Source organism: Ascaphus truei, chromosome 15, assembly GCF_040206685.1.
Source record: "Ascaphus truei isolate aAscTru1 chromosome 15, aAscTru1.hap1, whole genome shotgun sequence".
Classification (NCBI taxonomy): domain Eukaryota; kingdom Metazoa; phylum Chordata; class Amphibia; order Anura; family Ascaphidae; genus Ascaphus; species Ascaphus truei.
Genome location: NC_134497.1, coordinates 31,016,353 through 31,037,769, shown reverse-complemented (window position 1 = coordinate 31,037,769; position 21,417 = coordinate 31,016,353).

Genomic DNA, 21,417 nt, shown 5'->3' with positions numbered 1-21,417 from the left:
CTCTGGTTTACTTTATTTGGTTTTGTCCCAATTAACCAGTAATGAAAGGGAGGGGGTTTCTTTTCCTGAGCCCTCTGCACTCCTTGTTGCTGCTATGTGATATGAGGATGTCTGTGGAACTTCAGTGAAGGGATGCAAACTTTCTAATGCAGCTATTGCTGTCTACTCTGTGGCTGGAGACATCACGCTGGGGGAACTCGTTGTTGTACACCTGAATGTGGAATACCTCATAAAAAGAAGGTTCAGAGAACAGCAAAAGCCTTTTTTATTCTTCCCATGGTCCAATGCTGCTGCTTCTTTAAATAAAAAGGCTGGGGCGCAACCTATCACATATGGTGGTAGCGGTGGGATAATTGATGCTGTACCCAACATCTAAACCCTATGGTCCCTGATGAAACGGACACAAAGGAAGGTAGCAGCTCGCCCTAACAGACGAAGATATCCAGGTGTCCTGACCAGACAAGGGCTAATCGAGCAGAGGAGATTGGTGCAGGGCGTGGAGGTAAATATGGAGGATGACGAGGGATTGGAGGACACTGGGGACATTGGAGCCAAGCCCAAGACCCATACAGTGGAAGCAGTTAAGACTGGAGCGAAAAGAATGGATGACCTTCTGAAGTGGCTGGTGGTCCAACAGGCAGAACAAGAGCAGCGGCGACAAGAGATGGAAGAGAGATGGCAGAGGGAACTAGAGAACCGCCGTGAGGAGCAGGAGCAGCGATGGGCCACACAAGTAGAGCAACAGGAGAGGTGGATGGATGATATGCAGCGGCAACAGACGCAGCAGATGACGGACTTGGTAAAACTCCTTCAAGCAGGAACCATAACACCGGCATCTGAGCCAATCATCCTCAAAGAGATCCGCTTAAATAAACTGAGCCCTGAGGATGACATTGAAGCTTTTCTCATCATGTTTGAGAGGGTGGCCAGAGCCAGTCAGTGGCCAAGATAACAATGGGTAATGAGGCTAGTGCCCACACTGACCGGGAAGGCTCAGATGGCCTACAGTGCTCTAAGTCCAAGGGATGCCGAATACTACGAGATGGTGAAGGAGGCCATTTACAGGTGATATAACATCAACCCGGAGACGTTCAAGCAAAGATTCCGCAACCTTCGCTATAATCATTCAGAAGGACCGCGAGAGACTTACACCAAATTGATGGATCTTATGAATAAGTGGATTAAGCCGACCGAGAAGACTGAAGAGGATATTTTGGAGCTATTTGTCCTTGAGCAGTTCCTGGAGATTCTGCCACAAGGTGCGTGACTGTTGGTGCAGGAACATCGACCCAAAACTGGGGATAAAGCTATAGACCTGGCCGAGGACTATTTGCCAGCTCATCAGGAACGTGAGAGAAGACCAGTGGTAAGACCTCCTCCCTCATCATGTACACCACTGCGGGAATCTTCATTTACACAAGGGGCAGGTTGGAGCTCACATATACAGAATACACGAATATGCCATCTCTGTAAGAAACCAGGATACATAGCCAGATATTGCCGACAAGGGAAGAATGGGCCAAGTACTATGATCATCAATGTTGGTGGATTCAATAAGGAAGTGACCATCTGAGGGAAAATGGGGAAGGCCCTCATAGACACTGGGAGTGAAAGTACTTTGGTAAAGAAAGGACACTTTTCCAAAGGGATACCAGTGGGCTCTCTGGACATACAATGTGTCCATGGACATTATGAGCGGTGTCCAATCATTCCGCTGCCTATCATCGTTGGTACAGTTACACATGTAGTACAGGCAGGGGTAGTAGAAAATATGCCCTACATGGTGATTCTGGGGCGGGACTTTCCAGGTCTGTTAGGACTATTGACACACTGTTAAGCAGTTACCACAAGGGCCCAAGAGAAGGCGGCTGAAAACGAGAAGGACATGTCCTTGAAAACTTCTTTGGAGGGGCTTTTTCCTTTTCACCCAGAGATTTTTGGTGAAGAAGGGAGAGGCAGGAAATCCGTAGGCAAAGAAGAAAGGACAAAGCACTCGGTCGTAGAGAATTAGGGGTGAAGGACTTGGACGAGGTCAATAATGTTTGGGGCAAGGATATTGTAGAGGCGCAACAGCAGGATAGCTCACTAAACCCTTTTTTTCAGCAGGTGGTATCTCAGACTGAAGAGAGAAGGGATTTCGGGCCTATACCATCATATGTATTATGGCAGGGTGAATTAACCAGGGTCCGCAAGGATCCTCAGTCTTCTTTGCAGGTGGAGCAGGTCATGGTTCCAAAATTATTTAGAAAGGAGATTCTTCGGCTGGCACATGATGTTCCCATGGGGGGGTCATATGGGCAGAGACAAGACCTTATGTAGAATATTAATGCATTTCTTTTGGCCTAAAGTACATAAGGATGTGGGAGAAAATTGTGCCTCTTGTCCTATATGCCAACAGGTGGCCCCAGTAAATGTCATGGATCGGGGGAAATTGATCCCTATACCGGTAGTTGGGGAAGCTTTTGACAGGGTGGCCATGGATGTGATGGGTCCTTTCCAATAAAGTTCTAAAGGTAAATCAGTATATAATGGTACTGTGTGATTACGCCACCAGGTATCCAGAAGCAATTCTCTTGCCCAGTGTTACTGCTAAGAATGTAGCGAATGCTCTTATTCAAGTATTTGCAAGGGTAGGAATCCTCATGAAATTCTCACGGATCAGGGGTCAAATTTAATGTCAAACTTAATGAAAGAGGTGTATCAGTTGTTGGGAATCCAGACCCATATCATCCCCAAACTGATAGTTTAGTAGAGAGGCTAAACGGGACACTAAAAAGGATGATTAGAAAGGTGGTAGGTGAGTAGCCTAACAAATGGGACCGGTGGTTGCCTTATTTATTGTTCTCATACAGGGAAGTACCACAAGCCTCAACAGGATTTTCCCCGTTTGAGCTACTTTATGGACGGCAACCCCGGGGTCTGTTAGTATTAATCAAAGATTCCTGGGTGCAGAGGGATCCTTTGAGGGATAATGTAGTAGGATATATTACCCAGTTGAGGGAAAGGATTATCCGGATGCAGGATCTGGCTAATGAAAATTTGAGGGAGGCTCAACAACACCAGAAAGTGTGGTATGACAAAAAGCCCAGAGATAGGGTATTCCTTACTGGGGATAAAGTGATCCTCTTGTTGCCCGATAGAGAGAATAAACTGATAGCTACAGTAGATGGCAAGGTCCATATACCATTGTGGAAAGAAAGGGGGCTGTGAACTACCAAGTAAGCATACCAGGAAGAAGGGACCAGTCCATATTTCATGTTAATTTGTTAAAAGGTTGGAAAGAGAGAGAAAAATTGTCTTTGATGGTCCTGAGAGAGTGTGAACCTGATATGGCAGGTGAGGCATATCAGAGATTGCAGTTGGAAAGTAAGGAAGACGCAGTAACGTCTGGGGAGGAACTTTCAACAAAGCAAAGGGATATGTTAGAGAAACTAGTTACTTGGTATGCACATGTATTTACGAAAAGGCCAGGACGCACTACACAAGCCGTTCATAGGATAGAGACTGGGGATGCAAGACCTATCCATACCCGTCCCTATCGTATCCCTGAGAGGCAGAAAAAGATAATGGAAAAAGAAGTGCACCAAATGTTGGAATTTGGGGTTATTGAGGTTTCTACCTCAGATTGGTGTTCCCCAATAGTGTTGGTACCTAAAAAGGATGGAACAGTACGATTCTGTGTAGATTTTCGAAAATTAAATGAGGTGGCCCGTTTTGATGCCTACCCTATGCCTCTCATCGATGAGCTTTTGGATCTAGTGGGTAAGGCACGTTATATCAGCACTTTAGACCTTACAAAAGGCTATTGGCAGATTCCAGTGGAAGAGTCAGATAGGCCCAAGACAGCATTTGCCACCAACCAGGGGCTCTATCAATTTGTAATCATGCACTTCGGTTTGCATGGGGCCCCAGCGACCTTTCAAAGAATGATGAATAGGTTGTTAGTGGGGAGGGAAGTGTGTAGCAGCTTATTTAGATTATGTAGTGGTCTATAGCCCAGACTGGGAAAGTTACATAAAACATCTAGAGGAAGTGGTTAATTTGATTGCAGAGGCTGGGTTAACCATAAACCCAAAAGAAATGTGCCCTGGGTTTCACGCAAACTAGATATTTGGGGGATACATGTTAGGAAATGGAGAGGTGCGACCTGAGAATAGCAAAGTGAATGCTATTCGTGAAGCAGCGATACCTAGAACCAAAAAGGAGGTAAGATCCTTTCTTGGATTGGTAGGATATTACCGAAGGTTTATTCCTAACTTTTCATCCATAGCAGCCTCGCTTACCAATTTAACCAAGAATAAGGAACAAAATTTGGTGACCTGGACTCCAGAGTGTAATGCTGCATTTAACCAGTTGAAGGATATTTTATGCAGTGAACCAGTGTTGAAAAGTCCAGACTTCAAGTTACCATTTATTGTACACTGTGATGCTTCAGAGGTGGGGCATGGGGCAGTACTTAGCCAGGAAGTTGAAGGGGTGGAACACCCAGTTTTGTATATAAGCCGTAAGCTATATCCAAGAGAAACCAGATATGCTACGGTTGAGAAGGAATGTCTGGCGATTAAGTGGGATTGGAAATGTTGAGGTGTTATCTGTTGGGGCAGCAATTTTCACTAGTCACCACCGATTATCATGCGCTTATGTGTCTAAACAATATACAATGTAAAAACGCCCGGGTTACCCGATGGTATCTAGCCCTGCAACCATTTAAATTTACGGTAACATACCGGCCTGGAAGTCAGCATCATAATGCAGATCATTTATCATGATATGGGGCTGAAATAACTAGGAAGAAAGGTGCTGAGAAATAGCAAGATTGATGTTCAGGAACTTTAGTGTATTTAGAATTGACTACAGTAAATGTGGTTTTGTCTCATAGGGCCTGGACATGGAACCTCTAGAGTGGGAGGGCGGAGGTTCCCTATTTCTCACCATAGGAGAGTAAAAATTGCAGCATCCCTGTCTCTTAGAAAAGTATGTTGGAGAAAAATCCTAACTTTTCCTCTTAAAGTGGGGGATATGTGACAGGGCTGCTTGTTCTATTGTGTAAGTTAAATGCATGTTTGCTTTCTGGCATCAAGTGCACCACCTTTCTTTTTCTGTTTTGCTTTTTGCTGGGCCCAGCGATCTTTTTTGTTTCCTTTACCTGAAACTTTACTAACCTTTATGTGGTGTCCTGAGGTCAGTCAGTATTATGCAGGTATGGTTAATGTGCCGCACAGTTTTAATACATGTTACACAGCCATGGGCAGTCTCTGTTAAAGAGAAAAAGGGCGTTTCCTTCCTGCATATCATTCATGGTAGATTATACCATTGTCATGGGAGAGGGTTTGGCCCGGCATTAAAGGGGTTACACCCCAGTTAGCCACCCCCTGCTCTCACTTGGGAGGCAAGGGGTTAACTGGACTGCAGATTATACCATGTTATGGGGGGGGGGTGGAATTAAAGTAAGTGATACTGAATGTCATTTATTTTGCAGAGGAAAGACATGCATGGGATGTTTGTGATATGTAATGTTTTTTTGGGGCTTGCTATAGAAAATTGTATCTTGTGTGAAGTGTATTATGTTTGCTAATTGTGTAAGTTTTGGGAGACAACTCCCCTGTGTGGTTTACTTTATTTGGTTTTGTTCTAATTAACCAGTAATAAAAAGGATGGGGTTTCTTTTCCTGAGCCCTCTGCACTCCATGTTGCTGCTATGTGATATGAGGATGTCTGTTGAACTTCAGTGAAGGGATGCAAACTTTCTAATGCAGCTATTGCTGGCTACTCTGTGGCTGGAGACATCACGCTGGGGGAACTCGTTGTTGTACACCTGACTGTGGAATACCTCATAAAAAGAAGGTTCAGAGAACAGCAAAAGCCTTTTTCATTATTCCCAGGGTCTGATGCTCCTGCTTCTTTAAATAAAAAGGCTGGGACGCAACCTATCACAAGGAGACACAAGATGACACACACAGGGGAGAGACCGCTCTCTAAAGCCAGGCATGTTTAGGGATAACAGCGGCAAAGATGCTCACATATAAGTGCACACGTGTATCTGTGTTGTGCTAAATCACAATGAAAAGTGATTTGAGTTTGTTACATAAAATGACCATTTTAAAAGGATAAAAAGTTATAACGTTTTAAATGCAGTTTATTTGTATCATTCTTATTGTAGTTTTATTTAAAGAAAAATGTTCTTAATAATTTATATTTCCATGCTGTTGATTCTAATAAAATGTGCGTTTCCCATTATGCTGAAGCTGTCTGTAGTCTCACTTAGCTGTGAATTTGCCATCGGCATTAGGCCGCTGTCGAACACTCCGCCACCAGCTGCTTCTAATGTAAGTTTCATTACTGTTTTGGGTATGGGGTTAATTTAAGGCGTTTAGGGTAGGGGGTTTTAGGGTAAGTGCTTGGGGTAGGGGGTTTTAGGTTTAAGGGATTAAGGTGTGTGGTTTTAGGGTACGAAGTGTGTGACGACCTTCATAAAAACGGTGAAGTGGGGGGGTCAAAACCTTGCTCACCTCTGGGTTTTGTTTGGGACTAGTTCCGTTTTAGCAGGAAAGTGAGCTTTGTGTTACCAGGCAGATGTGGGACAGGTGTCAAGTGAGTAGGTGCTGGGCAGGTGGGCAGAGTGCTGTGATGATGGCGTGGCTAGGGAGTTTGGGCAGAAAAATGGAAGGTACGGTATATAGAGACGGAGCAGAAGCCGATAAGGAAGTTACCTGAGGTTAGGGGACGTTGGCTGCCCCGCTCCCCAACCTATGTGTTATAATAATAACAGCTATATATAATGTATATAGTGTTTTATGCTTTTGCAGCATGGCGACAGTGGGTTAAAGGTGCTAATGCGGTTTAGCATAATTCTGTGGTTATTGATCATTTTATACTGATTGGGGCCAGGGTAGAGTTGGACACTGGATCTGTCCAACACAGAAACATGAAAAAAACTTCTACTTTAAAAAGGTTAGTTTCCCCTCCTCTCAGGGTTAAAGCTCACCCCACCCCACTTTTTAAAGTAGAAGGTTTTTTTCATGTTTCTGTGTTGGACAGAGCCACTACGGTCATTCTCTCTACAGCAGAGGTAAATGAGAATTTTCACAGTTTAGTGTTACGACCTGCTTTACTGGTCATGCCGTGATGTGGCAGCAGGCTTATAATGCTTTAGGCAAAGGGTTTAACTAAATAACCCTTACGAAAATACTAATGAAGTAGTTTACTATATATTTTGTCACATTGGATGTAGCATTGGGTATTTCTGTCTTTTATTGTATACATTTGGCCACGCTCAGTAGCACTCCTTTTGACAGAAATATAACCCCTGATGAAGTTGGCGTGCTAGCCGACGAAACTAGTAGGGTTACGTCATCACGTATAATGGAATAGCTGTAGAGGATTCCATGTGGGTTTGCAGAGAAAGTGCTTGCTTGGGAGTTTGGGGTCTCTTTACTTCTTGAGGAGGGTGTGTCTATCTTCATCCTGCACCGGAGCCAACTGCACAACTGATCCAGGCAACAGAGCTCATGTTGACTGCCTGTGCTGCCGGACACTTACACCAGCTACCTAGGGTTGCCAGGCGGCTTCCACAAAAAGACTGGACACAATGGTGAAAGGTGCGACACACTCCCCTATCACCGCTCCATGCTGTTTCCTCCTCTCCTTCGTCCCACCCTCCTGCATTACTCAGCAGCAGCCAATCAGGATGAAGCTGCCCAGCCCCCTAGCAGTAGCGCTGCTCTCTCACTGCTCGTTGAAATTCCGCACCCCCCTCCCCAAGCCGGTCAGGTCGCTATGTCCAGAGAGATGATACGGGTATACACATTCATGTCCAGTATTACATCTAATTTTTTACAGGACAGTGTCCAAATACAAGATTGTCCTATTCAATACTGGACACCTGACAACCCTACAGCTACAATTGCCTGATGAAGAGGGTAGGTGAGTACTGCCACCCAAAATAGGATCAGTACTTCCCCAGCTGATCAGCTACGGAGCACTACAAGACTATATATATATATATGTGGTGGGTTTTGGGGTTCTGAGTTTGCTGGGATTGTTTTTTTTTAAATATTTTATACATATATATATACCGTATTTCCTTGATTGTAAGACGCACTTTTTTTCCCAATTTTCACATGGCTGAAAAAGGACTGCGTCTTACAATCGATGTATTGAAAGAAAAATAAAACAGCCAGGGGGCGCTGCAGAAGAAGCCACAGCAGCTTTCAGTGTTTAACCTAAAGTTGCTATCGGTGGTTTCAGCAGTGTCCCCCCCCACCCCCGCTTGCTCTGTGACCCCCCCCACACCCGCTTGCTCCAAGTGCCAGTCTCAACACAGAAGGAGCAGAGCAGTGTGTCCCACTGCATGCCCTGCGACTCCGCTCCCCCCCCTCCTCCCTCTGCTTTCTGGAAGTGCCAGCCCTCACACAGAAGGAGCAGTGTGTGTTCGACTGCATGCACCACAAGCCTCCCCCGCTCTGCTTACTGGAAGTGCCGGCCCCCACACAGAAGGATCAGTGTGTGTCTGGCTGCATGCCCCACAAGCCCTCCGTCTGCTTCTGCTCCTCACAGCTGCGCTGCCGGCACCAAGAGCCCCCTGTCTGTGTGTCTCTCTCTCTGTGTCTGTCTCTGTGTGTCTGTGTGTCTGTGTGTTTGTGTCTGTCTCTGTGTAAGTGGGTGCGTCTGTCTGTGTGTGTGTGTGTGTGTGTCTGTCTGTCTGTCTTTGTGTGTGTCTGTCTCTGTGTGTGTGTGTGTGTCTGTCTCTGTGTGTGTAAGGCTACATCCATAGCAGGGGAAGCCGCGCTGAGCCGTGCGGTCGCTCCACGCTGAGCCTCAGCATCCTCAATGAGGATGTCTTTAGAGGGGGTTCACGCGTGCGTCCGCAGGTGTGCTGAGGCGTTGGAATTTTCAGCCGACAGCAGAGCCTGTTTCTCAGCGCGCTGTGGGCTGAAAACCTCCAATCACAGCAAAGCAGCGTCAACGTTACGGCGCCGCAACTTTGACGTGTTGCGGGCTATTTGCCCAGCGACGTCACTGCCCCGCCTCGCTCCGCCCCCCGATCGCGCACACTGGCTCGCCTGCCAGTCCTTGGGATTGCTCCTGACCGGGCAGGCGAGCCTCAGCGTCAGCGCGGAGGAGCATGGGCTGAGGCTCTATGGACGTAGCCTAAGTGTGTGTGTGTGTGTGTGTGTGTGTCTGTCTCTGTGTGTGTGTGTCTGTGTGTGTCTGTGTGTGTGTGTGAGTAAGTGATTGTGTGTGTGTCTGTCTTTGTGTGTCTGTCTCTGTGTGTGTATAAGTGTGTGTGTCTCTGTGTGTGTGTGTGTGTGTCTGTGTGTCTGTCTCTTTGTGTGTGTGTGTGTGTGTCTCTCTGTGTATGTCTCTGTGTGTCCCTCCATTCTCTCCCTCCCCCTTTTCCTTCCATTTTCTCCCTCCCCCTTCTCTCTCCCCTTCCCTCCCCCCTTCTCTCTCCCCTTCCCTCCCCCTTTTCCCCCTTCCCCCCTTCCCTTCCACCCTTCAAATAAATGTGTGCTATTGTCTGCTAGTTAAAAAAAATAATATACACATTTAATAAAGTGGGGATTTTCCCCCAATTTTTTTTTTATTAGTTCAAGGGTGCGTCTTAGAATTGAGGAAATGGGATATATCTAATGGACTTTTTATTCTAACTCCATAAGCCCACCGCTGTCATAAATAGGCTACTGGGCTAACAGTTTTAAGGAAGTGAGGAAAATATAAGCGCACATTCATTAACAAACATGCAATGTTAAATAAATGTGATTTTACAAAGTATGAGGTGCAGCTTCCAAAACAAGACTGTCTTCTTCTTATGAGTGTGTGTCTGTGAGCTGTCTTCTTCCTTTGTGTGTGTGCGCGCTGTGTCTTCCTATGTGTGTGTGTCTGTGTGCTGTCTCTTCTTCCTCTGTGTGTGTGGGTATGTCTGTCTTTTTCCTGTGTGTGTCTGTGTGCTGTGTCTTCTTCCTGTGCTGGTCTGTGTGTGGCTTCTTCTTCCTCAGTGTGTGTGTTCTGTGTCTTCTTCGTGTGTGTGTGTCTATGTTCTGTGTCTTCCTGTGTGTGTCTGTGTTCTGTGTCTTCTTCCTCAGTGTGTGTGTTCGTGTTCTGTGTCTTCCTGTGTGTGTCTGTGTGCTGTGTCTTCTTTCTGTGTGTGTGCTGTGTTTTCTTCCTGTGTGTGTCTGCTGTCTTTTTTGTGTGTGTGTGTGCGGTCTTCTTCCTCTGTGTGTGTGTGTGTGTGTGTGTGTGTGTGTGTGTCTGCGCGACTTCTTCCTGTGTGTGTGTCTGTGTTCTGTGTGCGGTCTTCTTCCTCTGTGGGTGTGTGCGTGCTGTCTTTTTCCTGTGTGTTTTTGTGTGCTGGCTGTGTCTTCTTTCTCAGTGTGTATGTGCGCCGAGTGTTCTTCCTGTGTGTGTATGCTGTGTCTTCTTCCTGTGTGTGTTGGGGAGGGGGGGAGGGCTGGGGTGTTGTGTCTTCTTCCTCAGTATCTGTGTGTGCTGTATCTTCTTCCTCAGAGTGCGTGTGTGTGTGTGCGCGCTGTCTTCTTCCTCTGTGTGTGTGTGTCTTCCTGTGTGTGTGCTCAGTGTGTGTGTGTGCCTGTGCGCTGTCTTCTTCCACTGTGTGTGTGCTGTGTCTTCGTCATGTGTGTGTGTGCTGTCGTCTTCCTAATTGTGTGTGTGTGTGTGTGTGCTGTCTTTTTCCTGTGTGTGTTTGTATCTGTATTCTGCATCTTCTTCCTCAGTGTGTGTGTTCTGTGTCTTCTTTGTGTTTGTGTGTGTGTGTGTGTGTGTGTGTATGTGCTGTGTCTTTTTCCTGTGTGTCTGTGTGCTGTATCTTCTTCCGCTGTGTGTGTGTGTGTGCGCTGTGTCTTCTTTCTGTGTGTGTGTGTGCTGTGTCTTCTTTCTCAGTGTGTGTGTGCGCGCTATGTCTTCTTTCTGTGTGTGTGTGTGTGCGCACTATGTCTTCTTTCTGCGTGTGTGTGGGTGGGGTGTCTTCTTCCTCAGTGTGTGTGCTGTGTCTTCTTCCTGTGTGTGTGTCTTCTTCCTCAGTGTGTCTTCTTTCTCAGTGTGTGCTATGTCTTCTTTGTGTGTGTGTGCGCACTGTGTCTTCTTCCTCAGTGTGTGGGTTGTGTGCGTGCTGTGTCTTCTTCCTCAGTGTGTGTGTCTGTGTGCTGTCTTTTTCATGTGTGTGTGCGTGCTGTATCTTCTTCCTCAATGTGTGTGCTGTGTCTTCTTCCTGTGTGTGTGTGTGTGTCTTCTTCCTCAGTGTGTCTTCTTTCTCAGTGTGTGCTATGTCTTCTTTGTGTGTGTGTGCGCGCTGTGTCTTCTTCCTCAGTGTGTGGGTTGTGTGCGTGCTGTGTCTTCTTCCTCAGTGTGTGTGTCTGTGTGCTGTCTTTTTTGTGTTTGTGTGTGCGTGCGTGCTGTATCTTCTTCCTCAGTGTGTGTGCTGTGTCTTCTTCCTGTGTGTGTCTTCTTTCTCAGTGTCTACTTTGTGCGTGTGTGCGCTGTGTGCGCTGTGTCTTCTTCCTCAGTGTGTGTATGCTGTCTTCTTCCTCAGTGTCTGTAAATGCATGTGTGTGCTGTGTGTGTCTTCTCTCAGAAAGAGAGTGTGTGTGTGCCGTGTCTTCTTCCCGTGTGTGTGTTTGTGTGTCTGTGTGCTGTCTTCCTCCTGTATGTGTGCATCTACAGTTAGGTCTGGAAATAATTGGGCACTGATACAAGTTGTTATTTCGGCTGTGTACCAAAATAAATTCAAGTTACAGTTTAATAATGAATATGGGCTTAAAGTGCAGTGTTACAGCTTTACTGTAATTTGAGGGTATTCACATCCAAATTGGAGGAAGGGTTTAGGAATTACATCTCTTTAATATGTAGCCCCCTCTTTTTCAAGGGACCAAAAGTAATTGGACAATTGACTCAAAAGCTGTTTCATGGATGGTGTGGACTATTCCTTCATTATTTCATCATCAATTAAGCAGGTAAAAGGTCTGGAGTTGATTCCAGGTGTGGCATTGGCATTTGGAAGCTGTTGCTGTGAACCCACAGCATGCGGTCAAAGGAGCTCTCAATGCAAGTGAAACAGGGCATCCTTAGGTTGCAAAAAAAAAAGAAAATCCATCAGCGAGATAGCAGGCACATTAGGAGTGGCCAAATCAACAGTTTGGTACATTCTGAGAGAAAAAAAGAACGCACTGGGGAGAACTGCAACACAAAAAGGCCTGGACGTCCACGGAAGACAACAGTGGTGGGTGATCGTAGGATCCTTTCTATGGTAAAGGAAACCCCCTTCACAACATCCAGCCAAGTGAAGAACTCTCTCCAGAAGATAGGCATATCATTATCCAAGTCTACCATAAAGAAAAGACTTCATGAGATCAAATACAGAGGGTTCACCACAAGGTGCAAACCATTCATAAGCCTCAAGAATAGAAAGGCCAGATTAGACTTTGCCAAACAATATCTAAAAAAAAGCCAGCCCAGTTCTGGAATACCATTCATCGGATACTGCACCGACACACTTTATTCGAGCAAATACCCAGTATGTACCTGGCAGATATCTGGAATGCGCCGCTCCTCACCTCTGACAAGCCCCGTTGCGTTTGCCTTCCCAGCCTGGGTTCATGCCTGGCTGACGGGCGGCTGATCTGTTAAATGATAATGATTAGGATTTAATAGGCTGCAATGCTTCGCGTGTCTACCAGATGGCATAAATTCATGAATTGTAATGAGGTATATATATATATACTGTGCAGTATTGCAGCCAGCGGGAATAAAATGCTTCAATCTCTTCCTGGAAAATAACCCAATGCACTCGGGCAGAAAACAGTCACAAACCTCAATACACCCGGGTATACCCGAATTCGTGGGACTAGCCGAGCTCGAATAAAGTGCGTCGCCAGTGTAGATGAAACTAAGATCAACCTGTATCAGAATGATGGGAAGAAAAAAGTATGGAGAAGGCTTGGAACGGCTCATGATCCGAAGCATACCACTTCATCTGTAAAACACAGTGGAGGCAGTGTGATGGCATGGGCATGCATGGCTTCCAATGGCACTGGGTCACTAGTGTTTATTGATGATGTGACAGAAGACAGAAGCAGCCGGATGAATTCTGAAGTGTATAGGGATGTTTATAGTGGACCCCGAAATGTAAAAAAAATATAGTTTTTTTTTTACAGAGCACACAGCCAGTACACAGACACAGGCAGGCACACATCACCCCTCCCTACCCCCCTACCTCTGGTGGTGCTGCTTCTGGAGCATCATGTGGGGATCGTGTGGGGCTGCTGGGGGGATCGTGTGGGGCTGTTGGGGTAGTGCGGTGGCTGCTGGGGGGATCGTGTGGGGCTGTTGGGGGAAGTGCGGTGGCTGCTGGGGAAGTGCGGTGGCTGCTGGGGGATCGTGTGGGGCTGCCGGCGCCTCACTCCGCCGCCTCACTCTGCCTTCTCCCTCTTCCCGATCGGGCGCACAACGGCCATTTAAAAATAAATTTAGCGCGACACCGGGTATAGCGAGGTTGGATCGGGTGGCCCCCAAGGACCGTGTTATAATGGGGTTGAGCTGTATTGTCTGCTCAGATTCAGCCAAATTCATCGAAGTTGATTGGATGGCGCCTCACTTTACAGATGGACAATGACCCAAAACATACTGTGAAAGCAACCCAGGAGTTTAAGGCAAAGAAGTGGAATATTCTGCAATGGCCGAGTCAATCACCTGATCTCAACCCGATCGAGCATGCATTTCACTTGCTGAAGTCAAAACTTAAGGCAGAAAGACCCACGAACAAACAACAACTGTAGACTGCTGCAGTAAAGTAGAAATAAAAGAAAAAACAGCGCAAAACCTCATGGTGTAGTATTTCTTTTTTTTTCTTTTCTTTTCTTTTGTTTCTATTTAGCACGTGTGGTTTGTGGAGCCAGTCCACGGATTACAGCAGCATACCTCCATCCTATACCTAGTAACAGGTTTTAAAAATATTTTTGGTTAAACTTTAAGTTTAACTTTGGTTAAGCACTTTAATTTATTGGATTCATTTATATCACAGTATGGTATTCACCTTAGTGTTATATGTATAACCTATCACTTTGTCACGGTCCTGAGCGCACTATTTTTTTGTCTTTATAGCTGCAGTAAAGGCCTGGCAAAGCATCACAAAGAAGGAAACCCAGCGTTTGGTGATGTCCATGCGTTCCAGACTTCAAGCAGCCATTGCCTGCAAAGGATTCTCGACGAAGTATTAAAAATTAACATTTTATTTATGATTGTGTTAATTTGTCCAATTACATTTGAGCCCGCGAAATAAGGGGACTGTGTATGAAAATGGTTGCAATTCCTAAACGTTTCATACAATATTGTTATTCAACCCCTTGAATTAAAGCTGAAAGTCTGCACTTCTATTGAATCTCGGTTGTTTCATTTCAAATCCATTGTGGTGGCGTACAGAGCCAAAATTATGAAAATTGTGTCAGTGTCCAATTATTTCCGGACCTAACTGTATGCCTGCACGTAATGCACCTATTCCTCCCACAAGAAAAATTGCCCTTTAATGATTTTTTTTTGTCCAGACATCTATTGTGTGGAGTCTTCAGTTTGCTAGGAACTAGAATAGTTTTTAAACATCTAGCTTTCCTAAAAACAATTGGAACTTGTGTTGGTACCGTAGATCCTATACTGTAATTGGGTTATTTTGTATAATGCTCCAATGTCTGTTGAATTTTTTTTTACATTTTTTGGACTAATTGACAGTATTGTGTGATACATTTTGGGGTGGATTGTGCTGCTTTGTCCTTGAATTTTCCATCATGGGAATTAGATCTATTTGGATCAGATTTGGCCTTGGACTTCTCTAATAAAACATTCCTTTCAATGTGACTCGCTTCTTCAAATGCCTTTCTAACCACACCACTATCGTAACATTTATCGACGAATTTATGTGTCAGGATCTCACCCTGGTCACAAAAATTTGTATTCAAAGAACAATTTAGTTGAATCGTGAAGAATTTAATTTTTGGCACATTATTGAACCACGTTTTATAGTGGTTGCTATTGTATTGTAAAAACCTATTAGTAGATACTGGTTTAAAATGTGTCCAACTTTGAATGCTCATATCAGATCTGTTGACAAACAATTCAAGGTCTAGAAATATCACGGTATCTGGATGTATTAAATGGGTGAATTTTAAACCCATATCGTTGTTATTAAATGATTCCAGTATGTTTTCCAGTTGGTCTCTATCACCATCCCAAATAATAATAATATCATCAATGAAACGGCCATAGAACACCAGATCCGCCGCCAGCCGTGCGTCCCCACCAACATGGAGGTTCTCCCACAACCCCATGAAGAGGTTAGCATAGCTGGGGGTGAAATTGCTTCTACTCTCTGCCTGCCTAAGCATCTTTGTTTTGCCCGAGGAGTACTTCCCATCAGCCTACTAGCCTGCCGGGTAAGGGTACGATGTCACATCCGGATACTGAAATGTACAGGTGTGAGATGATTGTGATGCTTGGCCTCTAAGTGCTGCCTACTCACAGGATGTAGGTAGGATATGTATAGTGGCGTGATCAGTAGACTCTGGTGGGTCCCTCTGAGTAAACACGGGAGGTAGCTGGAACTGGGGTATCATTAGCAAGTGTACATGGAAAGATAAAAACAGACCTCCATGGTGCAGATCAATGGTATACAAAAAACTTTATGAAAGGATATAAAATGTGCACTCACAATATTTAAAAACAATATCAGCGTTTTTCACTATATAAGTGATGGGAGGGTAGGGATGGTTGCCTCAGCTCACCGCACCGCCGATATCCTGGATAGTTCTCCTCCGCAGGCTCCCTGCTACACCCAGGCAGTGTGGGGATCTCCAGCTGCGGTCTCTCCGGTGCGTCGCGTCACTTCCGGTCTGCACGATCAGCTCCGTCGCGTCACTTCCGGTTCGGCGGTTGATTGGCAGTTCGCGGGCACCAATCCTCTCACCTCCTGGGCGGGTCCACTCTACGCGTTTCGCCAATGGAATGTCTGGCTTCGTCAGGAGTAACTCCCCACACTGCCTGGGTGTAGCAGGGAGCCTGCGGAGGAGAACTATCCAGGATATCGGAGGTGCGGTGAGCTGAGGCAACCATCCCTACCCTCCCATCACTTATATAGTGAAAAACGCTGATATTGTTTTTAAATATTGTGAGTGCACATTTTATATCCTTTCATAAAGTTTTTTGTATACCATTGATCTGCACCATGGAGGTCTGTTTTTATCTTTCCATGTACACTTGCTAATGATACCCCAGTTCCAGCTACCTCCCGTGTTTACTCAGAGGGACCCACCAGATTCTACTGATCACGCCACTATACATATCCTACCTACATCCTGTGAGTAGGCAGCACTTAGAGGCCAAGCATCACAATCATCTCACACCTGTACATTTCAGTCTGCACTCAGTGTGTTTTCTTGTTGTGTTTTCTCCCACATGCTCCCCCTGGGTTGAGAAAATATCGTTTGATCTTCTGGGACCAGTCAAGACAGTCCCTTCCAGAGGGTCTGAGCAGGGGGTTACAACTTATATTATACTTTCACCTTTGCACTATTTGAGTCACGATTTTCTTTGATATCACTATTTATGGGTTATATATATTCACTGTAATTTAAGTGATCACTAGCACCTAATTAGCGCCAGTTTTTTTCACCAATCACGTTGTTACACATCCGGATACTGACATCACACCCGGATTCACGCGCCCGCCGTCACTTCTGGTTACGGAGGGGAGAGATCTGAGCACCGGCCAACTGCAGTAGCCATCCGCAAGACATAGTGGAAGTGAGCCAACTGTGGTTTCTACCCAGGTGACGCCTTCTATTCAGCGATCGAGCAGCGCAGTATATATCGGCAAAGCTTTAACAACTACCCCCCTCCATATAACCGTTACCATCTGACGGGGCCAAGCTGGGAACGCAGTGGGAGTATACAAGTGTCCTGAACATTTATCTGTGACACATCGACATCATCACAAAGATCAGGCAAACTCTCTCCATTATTTCCATATCCATATTGTGCACTGTTTATTTATTCATGCTACATTATTTTTCAAATATAAAATTTGTCTTATTCATTGCTTTCATTGGGCCTCTCTTCTTTTCTTTTCTCTTTGAGGTTGGTGGCTACATTAAGGATTGGATGTCCTTACTCTGAGAGGCTGCATGTTTTTCATATGAGTAAGACATTGGACTTTTTTTTTAGTACTGAGACTTGTTTGTCTGCATCCATCACTTATCCATAACCCTTATTCGTTAGCTCCTCATTTGGTTCATGTGATTTTTTTTTTTTTTTTTAACCTATTGGGGGTTTATTTATGCACATTCAGTGCACCATTTTCCTATCCATTCATTTTTTTGTTTCATTGTTTGTGTTGATCACAGATCCATTCCCATCCCAGGCTAAAATTTGCTACTCGCCATACATTCCACATTCATTACCAGATTTGAGGCACTGGTCCATTGGAGCAGGCCTTTTCAGGCACACCCATTTTTTTCGTTCTATTTTTTCTTTCAAGAAATTGTGTATTAGAAAGACAACATGCTGGGTGTATGTCCTGGGGACTTTGTACCCTGGCGGTCTCAATGATACTATTGATATTAGTACAGTAGTATGATCATCAGCTTTGTTAACATGACGGGTCACTCTGAAGGTCTGGTTTAAACGAGGTAAACATTGTTCCTTTTTGAGTGACATTTGTCATCAGTCTCATTTGGTTGGTTTTCTATATGTATGATATATTTAATATTATCTTTAAAAATATTCATTACCACTATAATATATTTGTATATTCCAGTCACGTAACTAATAGGGATTGGTATAGTTACCATCATATTTTTTCACAATAGACATTAAATTATATGCCGTGCTTTGGAGTGTGACCATCATCAGTCTCCAACTTAATATTGTCATTTTTTTCTCCTCCCATATAATCTATGGCAATAATAATAATAATAATAATAACAAATATAAGAATCATTAATGATCTATAAGATCTATAAGACCCATTCAAATTTTGTATCCTATTCGACTAAATTATCTATATACTAATGTTGCAAATGCTAACTATAGTTATAAGATTGACTTGTTTTCATAATTTCCTCTGAATCTCTTTTTCGTTCTAACGTTCATCCTCTTTATTATTATTTTATGAGGAATCTATAAAGAGTCTATGGGACATTGGACCAGGTTTTTCTCCTCTCATTTGAGTATTTTTGCAGTGCCTCTTTCACCTAGGCATCTGCTTTATTTCCATCTATGCTTGTGTGGTGTCATTGCCTTGAATAATTGCAGTTTGTATACAGTTCCTTCTTACATGAAGTCAGGTAAATTGCATAGCGTGGTTTACATTGAGTTTTTTTCCCCCTTGTTATTTCTCAGACCCTGTATATTGATTGGGATATTTTGGGGGATAGCTCTCTCGTAGTTACCACAGCATATGTTCATGTTATGTTTACCACCATGTATCATTAGCACAATATTTTTCTAAGGCTTCCACCTGTGTTCCTTTCCCAGACTTACATGTGCGCATCTAGCTGACCGGCCGGTCCTGTTGGGGAGAGGGTCTATTGTGCACCCTCTCTTGCAATTTACACACATAGGTGCTATTACATATTCTTTATTCCTTTCACTTACGTTTGTTTTTGCTTGATATTTGGTTTTCTTTTATTCAATGTTGTTAGGGGTTTTCAGGGAATCTTTTTTATCTACATGTGTGTAGCCAGGTCCCCCTCTGCCCGTCGCCCTCCCTCACCTGGCTGGCGATTGCGGGTGCCGCCGAGCCCATGGCGGACCCGTCGGCGATTGCAGGGGTGAGGGGCAGACGGGAACCGGAGCGGAGGTTGCCGGGGACGCGAGCGGCCGGTTGTCAGGGCTGCGGGCGTGTCGCTAGGGCTCTCGGCGGCTTCCCGTGCAGGGCGCCGCCATGTTGGCCGGGACAGTTGCGCATGCGCGAGCAGCAAGCGAGCGAACCCTAGCCTACTAGGGACAGGCTCTTGGAAGGGACTACAAATCCCATGAGCCTCAGCAGTGCCCCACGTGATGCCAGGGAGCCAATAGAGCTCCAGTATTTCCCTGCACAGAGGGATTGATACATTTCATGGGCTCTGAGCACGTTAGGCAGTCGGCGACCGGAGCAGCTAGGGGAAGGAGGTAGGGTGCATGAGTCAGTGACTCCCTGCACTAGGCCAGCAGCCCCCTAGGCCCCAGATAGCTCTGAGCCACCAGTAGTGTTGTGTTGTTTAAGGGACAGGCCCAAGGTTAGGGATCCTGCCCCCTTAGTAGTATTCAGCAGTTAGTTAGGGACACAGCGGACGCTGCACGTCCCCAGAGGTCTGGGCTCAGACCCCTATATATTATATGTAAAGACTATCTTCCCGGAGGCCACGCTAAGCAGGGACTGCGGTCTGCCGGTGGCAGACTGAGCTCCGCCAAGGTACAGACTGTGCGGAGCTGCAGTGATATTATCCACGCCGGAATTCACCCCACGCGTGGAACGTCACGGCGGATCCAAACCCAAGGGTATAGCGGCACCCGTGGCTGGAGCCAGGGCAGGTATCTTTATAAAGTGCACCAACAGAGTACTCACCCGGGACTAGTGGCTGCGCAGTCACACACATCTATATCACTTAAAGGGACATATTGTGTGGGGTTACTGGACACAAGGTGGGATCATCCGGTGGAAGGAGGTTGCGTCCTGTGAGACGCCATAGTTAGTGTCTCCTCTAGGGAGGGACACCGGTCTATCATATGCACAAGTATATTTGCAATAGTAAAGTCATTGGTTGGTTTACATGCTGTGTGTGTAGTGATATATATATATATTGTCCTGCGAGGAACCACTCCCCCTCTGGTGGGAGCCATCGCAAGTGGAGGCGCTGCACTGAGTACACGGTTACTCGTAGTATTATACGTGTCCCAGGTTCCCCAGGGCGGAAGCTCAGCCCTCCTGCACCAATCCTCTCACCTCCTGGGCGGGTCCACTCTACGCGTTTCGCCAATGGAATGGCTGGCTTCGTCAGGAGTAACTCCCCACACTGCCTGGGTGTAGCAGGGAGCCTGCGGAGGAGAACTATCCAGGATATCGGCGGTGCGGTGAGCTGAGGCAACCATCCCTACCCTCCCATCACTTATATAGTGAAAAACGCTGATATTGTTTTTAAATATTGTGAGTGCACATTTTATATCCTTTCATAAAGTTTTTTGTATACCATTGATCTGCACCATGGAGGTCTGTTTTTATCTTTCCATGTACACTTGCTAATGATACCCCAGTTCCAGCTACCTCCCGTGTTTACTCAGAGGGACCCACCAGATTCTACTGATCACGCCACTATACATATCCTACCTACATCCTGTGAGTAGGCAGCACTTAGAGGCCAAGCATCACAATCATCTCACACCTGTACATTTCAGTCTGCACTCAGTGTGTTTTCTTGTTGTGTTTTCTCCCACATGCTCCCCCTGGGTTGAGAAAATATCGTTTGATCTTCTGGGACCAGTCAAGACAGTCCCTTCCAGAGGGTCTGAGCAGGGGGTTACAACTTATATTATACTTTCACCTTTGCACTATTTGAGTCACGATTTTCTTTGATATCACTATTTATGGGTTATATATATTCACTGTAATTTAAGTGATCACTAGCACCTAATTAGCGCCAGTTTTTTTCACCAATCACGTTGTTACACATCCGGATACTGACATCACACCCGGATTCACGCGCCCGCCGTCACTTCTGGTTACGGAGGGGAGAGATCTGAGCACCGGCCAACTGCAGCAGCCATCCGCAAGACATAGTTGGAAGTGAGCCAACTGTGGTTTCTACCCAGGTGACGCCTTCTATTCAGCGATCGAGCAGCGCAGTATATATCGGCAAAGCTTTAACAACTACCCCCCTCCATATAACCGTTACCATCTGACGGGGCCAAGCTGGGAACGCAGTGGGAGTATACAAGTGTCCTGAACATTCATCTGTGACACATCGACATCATCACAAAGATCAGGCAAACTCTCTCCATTATTTCCATATCCATATTGTGCACTGTTTATTTATTCATGCTACATTATTTTTCAAATATAAAATTTGTCTTATTCATTGCTTTCATTGGGCCTCTCTTCTTTTCTTTTCTCTTTGAGGTTGGTGGCTGCATTAAGGATTGGATGTCCTTACTCTGAGAGGCTGCATGTTTTTCATATGAGTAAGACATTGGACTTTTTTTTTAGTACTGAGACTTGTTTGTCTGCATCCATCACTTATCCATAACCCTTATTCGTTAGCTCCTCATTTGGTTCATGTGACTTTTTTTTTTTTTTTAACCTATTGGGGGTTTATTTATGCACATTCAGTGCACCATTTTCCTATCCATTCATTTTTTTGTTTCATTGTTTGTGTTGATCAC